The 15,640-nt window shown below is 37.9% G+C and overlaps 1 protein-coding gene and 1 pseudogene across 1 annotated transcript in view; both read left to right on the top strand.

Annotated features, from left to right (window-relative positions):
• Positions 1-15,640, top strand: part of HSD17B12 (hydroxysteroid 17-beta dehydrogenase 12) — a 172,906-nt gene that overhangs the window by 35,085 nt on the left and 122,181 nt on the right. The gene's annotated exons all lie outside the window — the stretch shown is intronic.
• Positions 1,843-3,512, top strand: LOC134740329 (large ribosomal subunit protein uL23-like; annotated as a pseudogene).

The raw sequence follows: 15,640 nt of genomic DNA, 5'->3' as shown, positions 1-15,640 counted from the left end.
AATTGTTTTCTCAAAACTAAGTTAAGTTTAGGTTAAACCTGAAACTTAACTGAATTTTAAAAATCCTCTGACTTTTTGACAAACCCATAGATTAAATTGCATTTGCCCTTTGGATGTGTCTCAAACCCTGAAGGTTTTCTTCTGTGCTTTTGAGTTAAAATGCAGATAGCATATAACAGGTGACTGCAAAATGGAGGGACTGATGAAAACAAAACAAAAGCAACCACAAACCAGAATTTATATCTACTGCGTAGGAATTTTGTTTGAAAGTTGGTATGCTTTTCTGAATGTCCTGAAGTATAACAAGTCTTCTTACTTTGAGGGTAAACTTGGGTATTATAAAGAGGCAATTTGTGCTTACGTCTGGTAAATAATGATAAAATACTTGAGTGATGCTTTATAATTTGCCAGGCAGTTGCAATTTCATCTTCTCCTTGGAATATTAGCCCCATTCTACCGACAAGAGAACCGTGATTTAATCAAGGTTTTAAGGCTCATTCATTTCGCAAACACTTATTGATCACTTACTATTGATTACCTTACTATTCATGTAGATTTCTATGTTAGGAATGAAAGAACAGTTCCTCTCCTGGAGGAATTAACAATCTAGTTGGGACAATTAAACAAAGAAACAATAAATTATACTGTACTCAACAGGATATATATATATATATATGCATGCATAGGATGCAGTGGAAGAAGAAAGAGAAACATCTGGCATGGTGGTGAGACCTGAGGAAGTCAGGAGTTTCCCAGGTGAAGGAGGCAGGGGAAAGGTGCCCCAGAAGAGGATATGTCAGGAGTAAAGGTGTGAAGGTGCTAGTGTTCTAAATCAGAATACATTTAGTAAATAGAAGGTACCTGAATATTCACGTGCACAAAATTTACTAGCAGTCTTATATCATTTTGACCTTGCTTTTTTTCTAGCTCAGTCTGAAGAAAAGCTGGGCTAAAAATAGCTCCTGGTACAGTGATAAAGCGTCCAAGTAACGATTTCAAGGAGAAAGTTAAGACTAGATTTAGTTATTTGGCAAACACTAACTTACAATATTGATGTGCTAATAAGAAATCATCTTACTTATTAAAGCAGATCCTTAGAGGCCTGTTTTTGTTCCTCTTACTGGAATATCAATTCCATAAGGACTTTAATTCACTGTTTTCTCAGGGCCTAGAACAGTACCTGACATATATTAGAAGCTCAGTAAATATTTGGTATATGAAGGAATGAATCCTAGGCTATTATCCTAAAAGTCACTGTGAATGCTTAAACCATATTAGAAATGTGTTTTTTAAAAATTCAAGAATTCCCTCATTTCCATTATTCAGACTAGCCTTTTCTCCAGTGTCTCAGATACCTATTGCTATATAACAAACTATCCTAAAACTTAGTGATTAAAAAAAATTATTGCTTATGATTTTGTGGATCCGGAGTTTGGGCAGGGCTTATTGGAGACAACTTTTTTCTATTCCACATGGTATTGGCTGGGGGTAGAGGGTTCACGATGGCCTCACCTCCATGTCTGGGGCCTTGATACTAGTTGTTACCAAGGAAGCCTCAGTTTTCTTCCATGTGGTCTCTCATTATTTACTAGACTAGGTTGAGCTTCCTTACATGGTACTGAGATTGTTCCAAGGTGAAAATAGAAGTTGTAAGATATCTTAAGGCCTTGATCTGAAAGTTATACACTGTCAGTTATGCCACATTCTTCTTCTTCTTTTTTTTTTTTTTTGAGACAGAGTCTTGCTCTGTCACCCAGGCTGGAGTGCAGTGGCACCATCTTGGCTCATTGCAACCTCCACCTCCTGGGTTTAAGCAATTCTCATACCTCAGCCTCCCAAGAAGCTGGGATTATAGGATGTGCCACCATACCCAGCTCATTTTTGTATTTTTAGTAGAGATGGAATTTCACCATGTTGCTCAGGCTGGTCTCAAACTCCTGGCCTCAAGCAATCTGCCCCTCCTTGGCCTCCCGAAGTGTTGGGATTACAGGCATGAGCCACTGTGCCTGGCCAGTTCTACCAAATTATGTTGCTCAAAGCAAGTCACAGGACCAGCTCAGATTTAAGTGGAAGGGAAAAGATTCTACTTTTTGATTGGAGAATGTCAAGTTCCTATAGCAAAGTGGCATGAGATGGAAGGTATTGTTGCAGCTATCTTTGGAAATAGTGTGCTACAGTCTGCCCTCTGAACATAACAATTCACATTTCTTCCACGTGCAGAATATACCTACTCCTCTCTTAGAAGTCTTATCCCATTATGGCATTGACCTGGACGGAGTCCAGTATCTTTTCATCTAACTAAAGTCCAGATGCATATGAGATTTCTTAGGCACAGCTGCTCCAGTACAGCTTCTTTAGATCTAGAAATCTGTGAATGAAAATATAAGTTACCTGCCTCTGTCTCCCATCCCCTATCCAACATACAGTGGTGAGACAGGGGCAAGAAAACTGTAGTAGATGCTGTCATTTAAAAAGAGGAAGAATTGGAAACGCCGTTCCATAGCAATTTTGAAATTCATCTGGGCACATGTTACTAAGTCTCTTACCCCATGTATCAAAAATATACCCTGAATAGCGTTTTCACAAGATGGCGCCGAAAGCAAAGAAGGAAGCTCCTGCCCCTCCTAAAGCCGAAGCTAAAGCAAAGGCTTTAAAGGCCAAGAAGGCAGTGTTGAAAGGTGTTCACAGCCACAAAGAAAAAGAAGACCCGCACGTCACCCGCCTTCTGGTGGCCCAAGACACCGCGACTCCGGAGGCAGCCCAAATATCCTCAGAAAAGCACCCCCAGGAGAAACAAGCTTGACCACTATGCTGTCATCAAGCTCCACTGACCACTGAGTCTGCCATGAAGAAGATAGAAGACAACAACACACTTGTGTTCATTGTGGATGTTAAAGCCAACAAGCACCAGATCAAAAAGGCTGTGAAGAAGCTCTGCGACATTGATGTGGCCAAGGTCAACACCCTGATTCAGCCTGATGGAGAGAAGAAAGCATATGTTCAACTGGCTCCTGATTACAATGCTTTGGATGTTGCCAACAAAATTGGGATCATCTAAACTGAGTCCAGTTGGCTAATTCTAAATATATGTATATCTTTTCACCATATACATGCCTCTGTCAATTTCTGGTTGGGCTGGGAGGCCATACACAGGCATTGACATTGTAACAGGGCTTGGTCAAGACTCCTGTTTTACTTATGCTTTTGGAATACTCATCCTGCCACTCCACCATGTTTGATCACTCCAGAGATCTATGTGACCAGAGTTAGCGTCCTAGGAAAACCAGAACTCAGAACTTGCCTCCATGGTTGAGGGTAACAAGAAGCTTTAGAAGAACCCCTTTTATCCCTGGAAGAGGCTGTGTGTGAAACCAATGCCCAGAGTTTGAAGGGTATTAGCATCCATTTCAGGCGAGTGTGGGTTGGCTGGTTTTCAGGTAGCATTTTGTCCTCATACACCCATCTACTATGGTCCAACTGGTCTGTCTGCTTCCCTCACTCCTTGTGCAATAAAGGACAAAGACTTAAAAACTATATATATATATATATATATACACACACATACATACATATATATATATACACATACATATATATACATACATATATATACACATATATACATATATATACATATATATATACACATACATATATATATATATATATATATATATACACACACATATATATATATACCTTGAATAGTGCCCAGTTCTGCTCCTTGAGAGTTGTTCCCTAGTACATTGTTTTGTAAGACTATTAGCTGTACCCTTTGGGCTCTTGGCTTTCTCCTCCTGTTTTCTTTTTCGTAAGAAATAGGTCATATTTGTAGCTGAGTAGCTTTTTAACCTGCTTCTTACCTGTGTTAAGTTGGGAACCCACAGATATTTTATTTCTCTCATTTTGAACTGTTTCTTTCTCTTTTAGTCCAAACTGGGGGTACTTTTAGTACTATAGTTTTCTTTAAAACTTTGAGAGTTTTCTATGAATGTTATTAGGGATTGATTCTATGTCCCAAAAGCCACATTTATAATCCCTTTCCAGGACAGAACTGTCTTTACTTTGGGTCTGTCTATTGAAGAAAAAGGTCATTAAGATTCTTACAAGTCCCTTTGTATAGATGAGAAGGGTCTATATTTTCAAGGTCTCAACAAAAGATCTTATGGACAAACCTCTGATTTGATATCTCCCCAGAGACCATTTTTAAATTTCAGATCTTTCGCCAGTTGTAGAGACTCTTTTGGGCCTTCTTTACTTCCTCTAAATTCTGCTTAAAAATTAAACAGGTCCTTCTTTAGTTTATTTCTCTCTTCCCCATACTTTATCATATGCAGCTGAAAAAAGCCAATTGGTACTACTTTCAGTGTTTTACCTGGAAATATCTTTAGCCAGTTGATAAGTTAATTAGGTAAATATTCTATCTTATGTAATTGTTAAATTAGGTAAATATTATTGCAGACAACAGTCTTGCCAAACGTTCCACCACTGTGTAACATGAGTCACTCTCTCTCCTGCATCTAATAGCAATTTTCTCATGGCTCTTCTGGCCTTTGCTAACAACTGACTCTCCACTTTTTCAGCCTCTGCCTGCCATCAGGTCCCAAAACCAATGCTGCATATTTTAGGCTGTTTGACACTTCCCTTAAGCAAGTCAATCAAAGCAAGTCACGTATCCAAGGAAGGGAAAATAGATTCCATCTCTTGATGGGAGGAATGGCAAATTCACGTTGCAAAAGAGCATGTGGAATGGGGTGACTTATAGTCATCTATAGAATAATCTATTGCATCTAGTAAGTTTAAACTTGGAAGATTTACTATAGGTGAGAAGTTAACAAGTGGTAGCCTGTGTATGTATCTGGCTCACAGATATGGTATATTTGGCTTGGATAGAGTTTTAATGAAAAAAACCAACATAATTTATCATCAAACAATTGGAAGATTTTATCTAGAAGGTTGTATATGAGGTCTCTCTTGAAAAATAGTAAGCTGTTTTTGTGTTGGGTCTTCATTTCCATATTAGCTGGAAATTGCCTGATTTACTCACTTTCATGACCTCTTGGCTCCTATAGGTATTTGATTTTGCAGTTTTTGCTGCTGCAGATTACTAATTTATATGTTAGTTTTTTTTTTAAGGGAATACGGTGATGAGCAAGACAGTCATAGAGCTTACATTCAAGTATGGGAAGATGGACAATAATACTAGATAAATAATGTAATTGCACATGGAAGTGGAATAAAGCAAGAATCTGGGATAGAAAGTAACTAGTAAATAGGTAGTTGGGGTGGGGATATTTTAGATAGGGTGGTCAGGAAGCCCTCTCTGAAGACATGACGTTGAGTGGCCTTAGTGTGAGAAGGAGCCAAACATGGGGTAAGAGTGTTCCGGCAGGCTGAGCATCGTGGCTGATGCCTGTAATCTCAGCGTGTTTGGAGGTCGAGGTGGGCGGATCACGAGGTCAGGAGATCGAGACCATCCTGGCTAACATGGTGAAACCCCATCTCTACTAAAAATACAAAAACATTAGCTGGACATGGTGGCACGTGCCTGTAGTCCCAGCTACTCGGGAGGCTAAGCCAGGAGAATCACTTGAACCTGGGAAGCAGAGGTTGCAGTGAGCCAAGATTGCACCACTGCACTCCAGCTTGGGTGACAGAGCGAGACTCCATCTCAAAAAAGAAAAAGAATGTTCCAGGCAGAGGAAAAAGCAAGTGAAATGACCCATGGGTGGGCCTGGGCTTGGGGTGTTTGAGGAAAGGCAAAGCCGAGAGTGTAAGAGGAGAAAATGGTAGTAGAAGAGGGGCATGAACAAGGTCATGAAATATCCTGTAGGACATAAAAAAACTTGAGATCTTATTCTGAGTAATGGGAAGTCATTGAAGGAATTGAACAGAGCTAAGGCTGTGATGTCATTTACTTTTTGCAAAGATGTCTGTAGCTGCTGTGTGGTAAATAGACTAGTGGCAAAGGGTGGAAGTAGGATGTTGTTAAGGAGGCTTGCAGTCATCTAGGGGAGGTATAAATGATGGGGCCTTGAACTAGGGCGTGGTACTTTTAGGAGTGAGAAGTGGTCATACGTGGTATGTATTAGACAGGTCTTATGGATGATTGAATATGGGATATGGGAATGGGAGGAATCAAAGCCAACTTTGAGGCTTTTGGCTTGAGCAACTGAATAAATGGGTGGTCCCATGGGGAGTTCTGACAGACGAGCAAGCTCGAAGTGGGAATTGAGAGTTTTCTCTTGACCATTATTAACTTTGTGACCCTACTGCAAAAATAAGGTTGAAAATGAAAACTCCTAAAGTGAAATTGTTTTTATCTTACAGCTCTTTATGTTTTTTTTTTTTTTTTTTTTCCTCTCCATTAGAAGACTTTGCCATTACTTGGATGGCATACCAGCTGCAATGGAGGAAGTATACAGATGTATATTGGAGGATGTATTTATATTTTAATGTGTGGCTATCTGCTGTCAAGAATTAGGCAAGGAGACTAGTCACTGTGGCTCACACCTGTAATCCCAGCACATCGGGAGGCTGAAGCGGAAGGATTGCTTTAGGCCAGGGGTTCAAGACCAGCCTGGCCAACATAGTGAGCTCTTGTCTCTATAAAAAATTTAAGAATTGGCCAGCTGTGGTGGCTCACACCTGTAATCCCAGCACTTTGGGAGGGCGAGATGGGTGGATCACTTGAGGCCAGGAGTTAGAGACCAGCCTGGCCAACATGGTGAAACCCCATCTCTCCTAAAAATACAAAAGTACTAGCTGGGAGTGGTGGCAGGTGCCTGTAATCCCAGCTACTTGGGAGGCTGAGGCAGGAGAATTGCTTGAACCCGGGAGGCAGAGGTTGCAGTGAGCCGAGACCGCACCATTGCACTCCAGCCTTGGCAACAAGAAAAAAAAAAATTAAGAATTTGCCTGCCATGGTGGTGTGCTATTTTGAGTAGTGGGAAGTCACTGAAGGAATTGAACAGGGGTAGTGATGTGATGTCATTTACTTTTTGCAAAGATGCCCCTGATTGCTGTGCCGTGAATAGACTAGTGGCCACGGGTGGAAGCAGAATGGTCATTTTAAATTTTCTATTTATTCCAATTCAGTGTGGTCATAAAGGATCAAGTGTAATTTATTATTCACATTTTATTGTTATGGAAAATTAATTCATTTTTATTATTAAAAAAAGGTGGCATGATAGTAATCAGAATGTTCTAGAACCTTCCAGAGGTTTGTAACTCTTAGAATTGAAATCGCTATTTAGCTAAGACCAGAATCGTAACGTAAGGCAAGATTGAATAAGGTGAATGGATTTGATGAATTAAAGTGTTACTTGTAAAGGATAGTAAATTCACTTTTGCATTTTAGATAGTAGCTTTTATTGTAAATTTGGATGCAAAATGAGATAATAGCATTTTCACCCCTTTTCAAGAGCCATTTGGAGATAGCATTTTGACTAGCTCTGCCATTCAATTCAGCTTAGAAATAATTTATAGTTTTATTTTTAAATTCCTATTTTAGGATATTATCATATTATCATGAGATAATGATAATACCACTCTTATTTTATTATAATTGGGTTGGGAGGAAATAGTCTTTTATAAAAGGTTAGTTAGTGGCATATTGCCATTACCATTTATTTTACCTTTTTTAGAAAATGAAAATCATTACTCTTAAGTTCAATGTATATTATATAGAGAACATAACTGATTTATAACCATGTAAAATATCTTGTCTTACTAACAAAACGTTCAGTTTTTCCTTCTTTGTGAAACCTTGAGTCGAAATGTACTAGTGAGGATGTTTATATTCCAGTGGTGTAGCTGAACCAGACAGGTCTGCAGCGCAGTGGTTTATTTTTAGAACTGCATTGCCATTTTTATCCTGCAAAAATATTCATCAGTGTCTTGCTGACAGGCCATCAGTTTCATAAATGTGTCACATAGACCAGATTTTGTTCTTTGTCTCATTTTCCCTCCAATTCTTCTTTTCCTTTTGATTTGTTCATACAACTGTTTGGAGGAGGAGAATTTTTTTTTTTTAATTTCAATTCATGTATTAGATGCTTTAATTCACAGATTTTCAGATCACCCAGTTCATTCATCTATCTGCATCTGCTTACACATCTCTACTTATTGTCTGATACAAGAAGCTGTTATAGATTACTAAGCTGAAGACAAGGAAAAGAGAATTGCATGCATTGGGGATTCTCTTCATGGGTCCAGTCAGTTTTTGACTGCCTTCTCCATATATGTTTTTATACATTTATGTGTATGCTCTGTGTGTGTGTGTGTGTGTGTGTATTTTCATTTATTTACTTGTCTTAGCCAACAAGCGACTGGCATAAAATATTTTGCGTAAAAAAATAGCTGCCTAAGGGCCTAGGGGTTACCATATGTGGCAGAAAGCCATGTATTGAAAATAAATCCATCATTATCTTTAAATACATAGAGCACCAATTATTTAATTTGTTAGGAGACTGTTTTAACCTGTTTGGGCTGCTAAAACAAAATACCATAAACCAGATGGCTTATGAACAACAGAAATTTATTTCTCACAGTTCTGAAGACTGTGAAGTCCAAGATCAAGTTCCTGGAAGATTTGGTATATGGTGAGGGACTGTTTCCTGGTTCACAGATGGTACTTTCTCACTGTGTCCTCTCATGGCAGAGGGGGCAGATGAGCTCTCTCAGACCTCCAAAAGAGGACTGATCCCATTCATGAGGGCTCTGTCCTCGTGATCCAACCATCCACAAATGCCCCCTCCTAGTACCATCACCTTGCGGGTTAGGGTTTTGACTATGAATTTTGGAGGAACACAAACCTTCATACCATAGCAGAGATGATGTTTTGATTCCAGATGCCTGAGTGACAAATATAACCAAAACAGAAGGAAAAATTCCTACAATCAAGAGAAACTAGGGGCACATACTTGAGAATATAGTAAATTAATTTCTTAACAGTGTATATTCATGTCTCATTTTTATAAAAACTCAGATTCCAGAGCAGGATTGGTATTCACTTGTCTATCTCTGTAACAAATATTTACTGAGTAGCTACTTGAGGGCCCAATATATTAATTGCTTTAGTGGCTACCATGGCTTGGAGAACAGGATTTCTGACTTGTGGAGCTTATAGTTATTTTAAGAGGAAAATACTTCTATCTATATTTCACAGACATGGCAGTACAGCATACTAGGTAAGAGTATAGGCACTGGAGCCAGACATTTGCATTTATAATTTGTGCCAGTCATTTCCTAGTTTTGCTACCTTGAGCAAACTCTTCAGCTTTTCTGAGCCCAGTTTCTTCATCTCTAAAATTGGTATGTACTTCAGAAGTTACTGTAAAGGTTAAAAAAGATGATGCTTATTTAGCAATGTGCTAAAAATACTGAACATCATGCCTAGCACATAGTAAGCACGTAATAAATGCTGGTTAATTCATAATAACAGTAATAACAATGATGGGGATAACAACAAATATTCTATGCATATTCTATAATGCTTTAACATCAGGAATGTCTTCAGCTGTAAGTAACAGAATACACAATTATGGTGGCTTAAACAGATAAGGATTTATTAGTCTAACAAGTCTGACATAGGCCAGATTAAATATTAATTAATCTATATGCCAGCTACTATTCTAGGCACAAGGATTCATCCACTAACAAAATGCAGTTATTCCTGTCCTCATGAAGCTTACATTCTACTTGGGGAGGGAGATAAAAATAAACAAAACAATGTAATATAAAAATGGTAAGTCATTACTATGTTAGAAGGTGGGCTTCATAGAAAGCTTTGTGAAGGAGGGCCCATTTAAGTTAGGCCATAAGGGAACAACAGAGTGTGAGTAAATGAGGCTAGGTGAGAGAAAGACACAACAGAGGAACAGAGATGAGAAAAATGGAAGAGCCATTCTGAGCCATCTCAAAATGGAAGTTTTGGCGACAGTGCTTTGTTAATCATCAAGTAATCAGGAGCCATGAACGCAAGATTTTTGTCAGATTTCTAAAGTAAAAGATTTCATGTTGTTATTTTCACTTTATATAACAGTTAAGAATCAAATAATAATAGTGATAGTAATATGTAGTGCTTATAAATCAAACGTTGTTCTACTTAAGACTAATGATAATAAAAGCGTATGGCTGACACATAATGCTAATTATGTATCACACTAGTCTAAGGATTTGGTATTCATATCCTAATCTCTGAGTTAAGTACTAATACTATTCCCATTTTACAGATAAGTAAAGTTAGGTAGTTTGGTAACTTGGCCCAGGTTTATTTGTCTCTAAGGGTGATAAGAAAAGAGGTAGCTGGACAGATAGCCTCTCATTCCATAGTTCAGGGGATAGAGTGGGTGAGGAAATGTTCAGGGAATATAAGTAGGTTGAACCCCTAAAGCCCGAGCAAAGGAAGAAAGGAGAAATTGAGGGCATTAGTAGGGCTTGAGATGGCTCATCTAAACAGTTACCTACAATTTCCACAACTCTGGCAGAAATTTACCATTAGGTGAGATTGGGTCCAGAGCTTTATCATATTTCAGAGACAGGCTTTCCAATGCTAAGCATCACACATATACCTTACCCAGCAGGGACCATTAGAATCCTTTTCTCATAGGGAGAGTGTCTTTTGTTGTTTGTTTCTTCACTTGGTTATCTCTTAAATGAAAGAAGAATTTTCCAATTTCAACATGAGCTTTCAAATGGACCAAATTCTCAAGCATATTTAGGTTGTGTCTAAATAGCTCTTATAGAACAAATATTATGATATGTGCTGCCTGTTAAAATTTCTGTCTGTATTTATGTATACATTCTATCTCTAATTAGAAGCTGCCAGCCTTGTCAAAATACAAGTATGGTCCACTCTTAAAACCTGATGTAAGAAAATATAAATGTATAAAAATAGCTAAAGTGGGGGGTGGGGGGCCATGGAGAATACTTGCATTCTAAAAAAATTTTTAAGGCTTCCATTAATTGGGAAAGTTTGCTTTACGTAATAATTCAAAGAATAGATTTTATTTATGTAGTATAAATGTGAGACCACAGTTATTACATAAAGGGTGAACTTACTTAAATATACTTTATATTAAGGATTCAGTCATGGTACAATGCCATGCTCATTTTCAGTGAAGGAGACAATTGTATACTCAGATAGCATATGGTAGAAAGGACTGAGGCATCACAGGCCAAGAGACCCCCTGAAGCTGAATGTGGCATTGCTGGTGCTGTTAGACTTAGTAGCCCTTGTCAGTAGGAATGGTAGATTCCATCAGAAAATATTCAATGTAAAATATTACAGCAGTCCTTGTGATTTTCAGTAGGTGTTTCCCAAGCTACTCTTACATTTTTGGGATCAGCTAACTAACCAAAGGTGGCTGTGTTATATTTAAATAAAATCTTGAGTTTAGAAGGTTTCAGGGGAGTCCCAGTTTAGAGGGAACTTTGTGTGAACTTTGATTCTGTTTGAATCTTGAGCATGCTAGAGAAATAACTCATGAATATAAGGCTTTTTTTTTTTTTTTTTTTGATATGGAATCTTGCTATATTGCCCAGGCTGGTCTTGACTTCCTGGTCTCAACTGATTTTCCTGCCTCAGCCTCCTGAGTAGCTGGGATTACAGGCACACACCACCCTACCTGGCTTATAAGGCATTTTGTTGATATAAATTCCCGTCACAGGACAAACCCCCATCTCTTAATGCTGAGTTTTACAACTCCCTCTCCAAGTATTTGGTGTTATGGTAAAGCAGTAGGAAAAAAACACAGCAATTCACCCTCTTTCTACCCTTTAATCCATTTTGGTTTTTAATCACACCTTTTTTCCTCCACTTTGCCAGTGTACTTCTTGATCTCAGGTTGGGAGAGATGAACTATGGCAGTAATGTATAGTGGGCAGTGGACTCTCCTTTCTCAAGAGGTGGCAGAGTATGTTTGGTACTTTTTTGTTTGTTTCATTTCTGGAAAACTGGAGTTTATGTGTTTTTCTGTCCGAGGCTTTAAATACAAACTGAATTAAGCAGAAATCTCAATTGTGGCAGTAACCACATGGGGGCTTGCATAGTGTAATTCTGTTTTGTTTTTTGTTTTTTGTTTTTTGAGACCGAATCTCGCTCTGTCACTCAGGCTGGAGTGCAGTGGCACAATCTCCACTCATTGCAACCTCCACCTCCTGGGTTCAAGCGATTCTCCTGCCTCAGCCTCCCAAGTAGCTGGGATTACAGGTGCCTGCAACCACGCCCAGCTAATTTTTGTATTTTTAGTAGAGATGGGGTTTCACCATGTTGGCTGGGCTGGTCTTGAACTCCTGACCTCAGGTGATCTGCCCGCCTTGGCCTCCCAAAGTGCTGGGATTATAGGCGTGAGCCATCGCACCTGGCCCAATTCTGTTTAACTAATATACAGAATATAATTTTATTTGAATTTTAAACTATAAAAACATTACATAAGAAATATATTTACTTATAGAAAAATTAGAAAATCCAGCTAAGTAAAAAAAAAGAAAAGAAAAATTATTTATATTCCTCTACCTAGAGGTAACTACCATCAACTTTTTGGTCTGTGGCTCTTTTAGATTCTTTAGATTTTTTTCCCAAAACAAAAAATGGCTACTGTACTTGTTACTCCTCCCACTATATCTGGGAATCGGATTATTTGTGAGCTAGATTATTGGTAAACTTCTTTTGACTCATCATTAGGTGATGATCCTTAGAAATTTCAATTAAAGATCTTCTGGAGAAATAAACATTGTTAAAACAAAAATAGTTAATTTTTGTTAATTAAAAAATAATCCATTTTTTCTTCACTTGGCTGTGTATCATAGACAAGTTTTCACTGCCAGTCACCATTCTTTGGTGCCATAATTTTTGATAACTGTGTTGTGTTCTATTGTACTGATATGCTATAATGTGTAATATAGATATGCTACATATAATATAGATATAAATATGGGTATAAAAGATTAGTATGCACCATAATTATATACTATATCTATATGCTATTATGTGTGCTATACATGCTCTATAATTACATATTATAAAGTATTTAGTGGCCCCTTTTGGTTTCAATGTTGGTATTGTAAACAGTGCTGCCACATACCAGCATCTTAAAGGTCTTGTTCATTCTGACAAACTAAAAGGGAAAGGCAATAGAGTAGTAAGTTAGTAAGGGCTAGCAAATGGCATAGAAAGTTATGACATTTAAAGAATTGTTTCAGATGTCCTTGCATCTTAAGGATCAATGACAATTTAAGTAAAATGAGGACTATTGTACATCTAATAGAATTTAATAAAATACCAAGTTTATGTGTTTAGTAGTGTCCTAATCTTGTGAAGGGATTGAAGGTGTTTTCAAAATGTTAAATAGCAGATAGTATTAATTTTTTAATTAATTAATTGCAAAGTAGGTGAGTAGGTCCGTAACAGCACAACTATAACTTCAGGCATCAGAGAAGTTGTTTTTTCTCTCTTTGAGCTCAGTCCAGACAGTAAACTTTGTTAAATAATTTACATTTGAAACTTTTGCTGGAGACCAGGAAATTTCTATGGTACATTTGTAGAATAAAAAGCCACGTAAGGAAATAAATGAAATCACTGAAAAGTACATAAGAGGATGTTTAAATCAGACTTGTATTAAAAGTTCTATTTGTGAGAGGTAGCTTCTTGAAGGGAGGAAAGTATGCTTTCTTTGATTCCATGAAGCTCACAGTCAGCTGTACCTGCTGCCCGTCCGCTGCATCTGAAAGGGTAGCTTATCTAAGAAGTTGAATAGAACAAACTTCAAATGATAAACAGAAAGTTATTTCACCAGTCTTTAACACTTCCACCTAAGGGTTCACAGAAGAAATAAAAGTCATAGAAACTAGCCTCAAGTTTTCTTGTTAAAGGTCTGTGGGAGAGAAGGTAAAAATAATCAAAACGTTTTTCTTTTAATTCAGTTATTCATGTTCTTTCTATTTTAAATTGTTGAAGATGAGCTAGCTGTAGGTTTATTATTTTAAATCACAGCTCTGACTTGACATACTGTTTCTAAAACTTGTGGATGTGTGGGTTTTTTTTTAATAAATTAAAGATGAGAGAAGTCATTACTGTGATTTTATAGTCATCATAGTCATGGACTCATAGGGTCTTGGGTGTTCATTTGGTTTGCAACTACATTGTAAAGATGCTGAAACTAAGGCTCAGAAATATTAACCACTGGTCCAGGTTGATTTAGCTAGCAGAACCAGGACCAGAAAATAGGTTTTCTGACTATTGGTCAATCCACCACTATTGTATGTAGAGTATAATCTCTGTAACTGAGAAATATTGTGTTGGATTATATGAAGCCCCTTTAAAAAGATTTAGTTGGAAGTGAATTTCACTGAGTGTTCATTTTGAAAAGTCTGTTAGTCGTTAAGTTGTTTAACATAATTTTATTGGCAGTCTGGGGGTTTACCAAAAAGTAGAAAGAGGATCCAGCTGGATGTTGTATAACAAGAAAGAATTGTGTTGAGCTTCCATGGTTTTGACTTCTCAGGGATGAGAAAAAAAATTAGTTGAGAATAGATGAGCATTCTTCCTTTCTTTTCTCACATTTGTTGTTGATACTACCATTATTTATTTCAGTCTTCAAGATGTATAAACTGTTTATTAAACTGTCTTTTGGTGAGGCTGTTTTGAAGTTCTTGACCAGGCCTGAGTGAGTCAGGCATGACAAGTAGATTTACTTGATTTCTCCTAGGTGTAAAGTACCTAGAGGTGTGCTGGGCCTTAGCATCAGTATGTTTAAACACGTGCCTTTAAGATATATTTAATCCTTAAAGAAAAGGTAATGATTCACCAGGAGACTCTGGCCCAAACATAGGACTTTATTGTAGTGTTAGTGTGATAAGCATGGTGGCTTAAAAGGAGAATAGCTTTCGAAATCTCATTTCTAAATCTCTTAGTGAGGTGAGACAGAGTGAATAAAATCCAGGGTCTCTGTTTTTGGAGAATTTACCCACTTCTTATATGAAGAATATTATTATTATTTTTTTTTCGAGACAGAGTTTCACTCTGTCACCCAGGCTGGAGTACAGTGGCGTGATATTGGCTCACTGCAACCTCCGCCTCCTGGGTTCAAGCGATTCTCCTGCCTCAGCCTCCCAAGTAGCTGAGATTACAGGTGCGCACCACCCCGCCCAACTGATTTTTGTATTTTTAGTTAAGACGGGTTTCGCCACGTTGACCAGGCTGGTCTTGAACTCCGGGCCTCAGGTGATCTGCCCGCCTCGGCCTCCCAAAGTGCTGGGATTACAGGCGTGAGCCACCACACCCAGCCTAAAATCTTAAACTGGATGAATTATGTTGAAATAAGTCAAATAATCTACAGTAGACCTTCCCTTATGTTTATCTTGGTGGATATAAATGTGGACCACTGAAGATAGGTTAGCTAGTGGAATTATATACCAAGTAGATCTCATTACACCTCTTTCACTTTTATTAGACCTGAGTTATATACAGTATTTCAAGGGCACTTGTGTAGTAGACACAATTGTCCTACTGGTGTGTTTGCATACTGTTTATAAGTTAAGGAGATGTTTAATGTAATCATGTTGACTTAAGAATGAAAAGGGTCATAAATTTGGAAAGAAGAGCTTTATTTCTCATAAAGGTTTGCAGCCTGCAGGG

Source organism: Pongo pygmaeus, chromosome 9 (assembly GCF_028885625.2).
Source record: "Pongo pygmaeus isolate AG05252 chromosome 9, NHGRI_mPonPyg2-v2.0_pri, whole genome shotgun sequence".
Taxonomy (NCBI): domain Eukaryota; kingdom Metazoa; phylum Chordata; class Mammalia; order Primates; family Hominidae; genus Pongo; species Pongo pygmaeus.
Note: the sequence above shows the minus strand (reverse complement) of the source record. Positions and strands in the feature narration are given on the sequence as shown.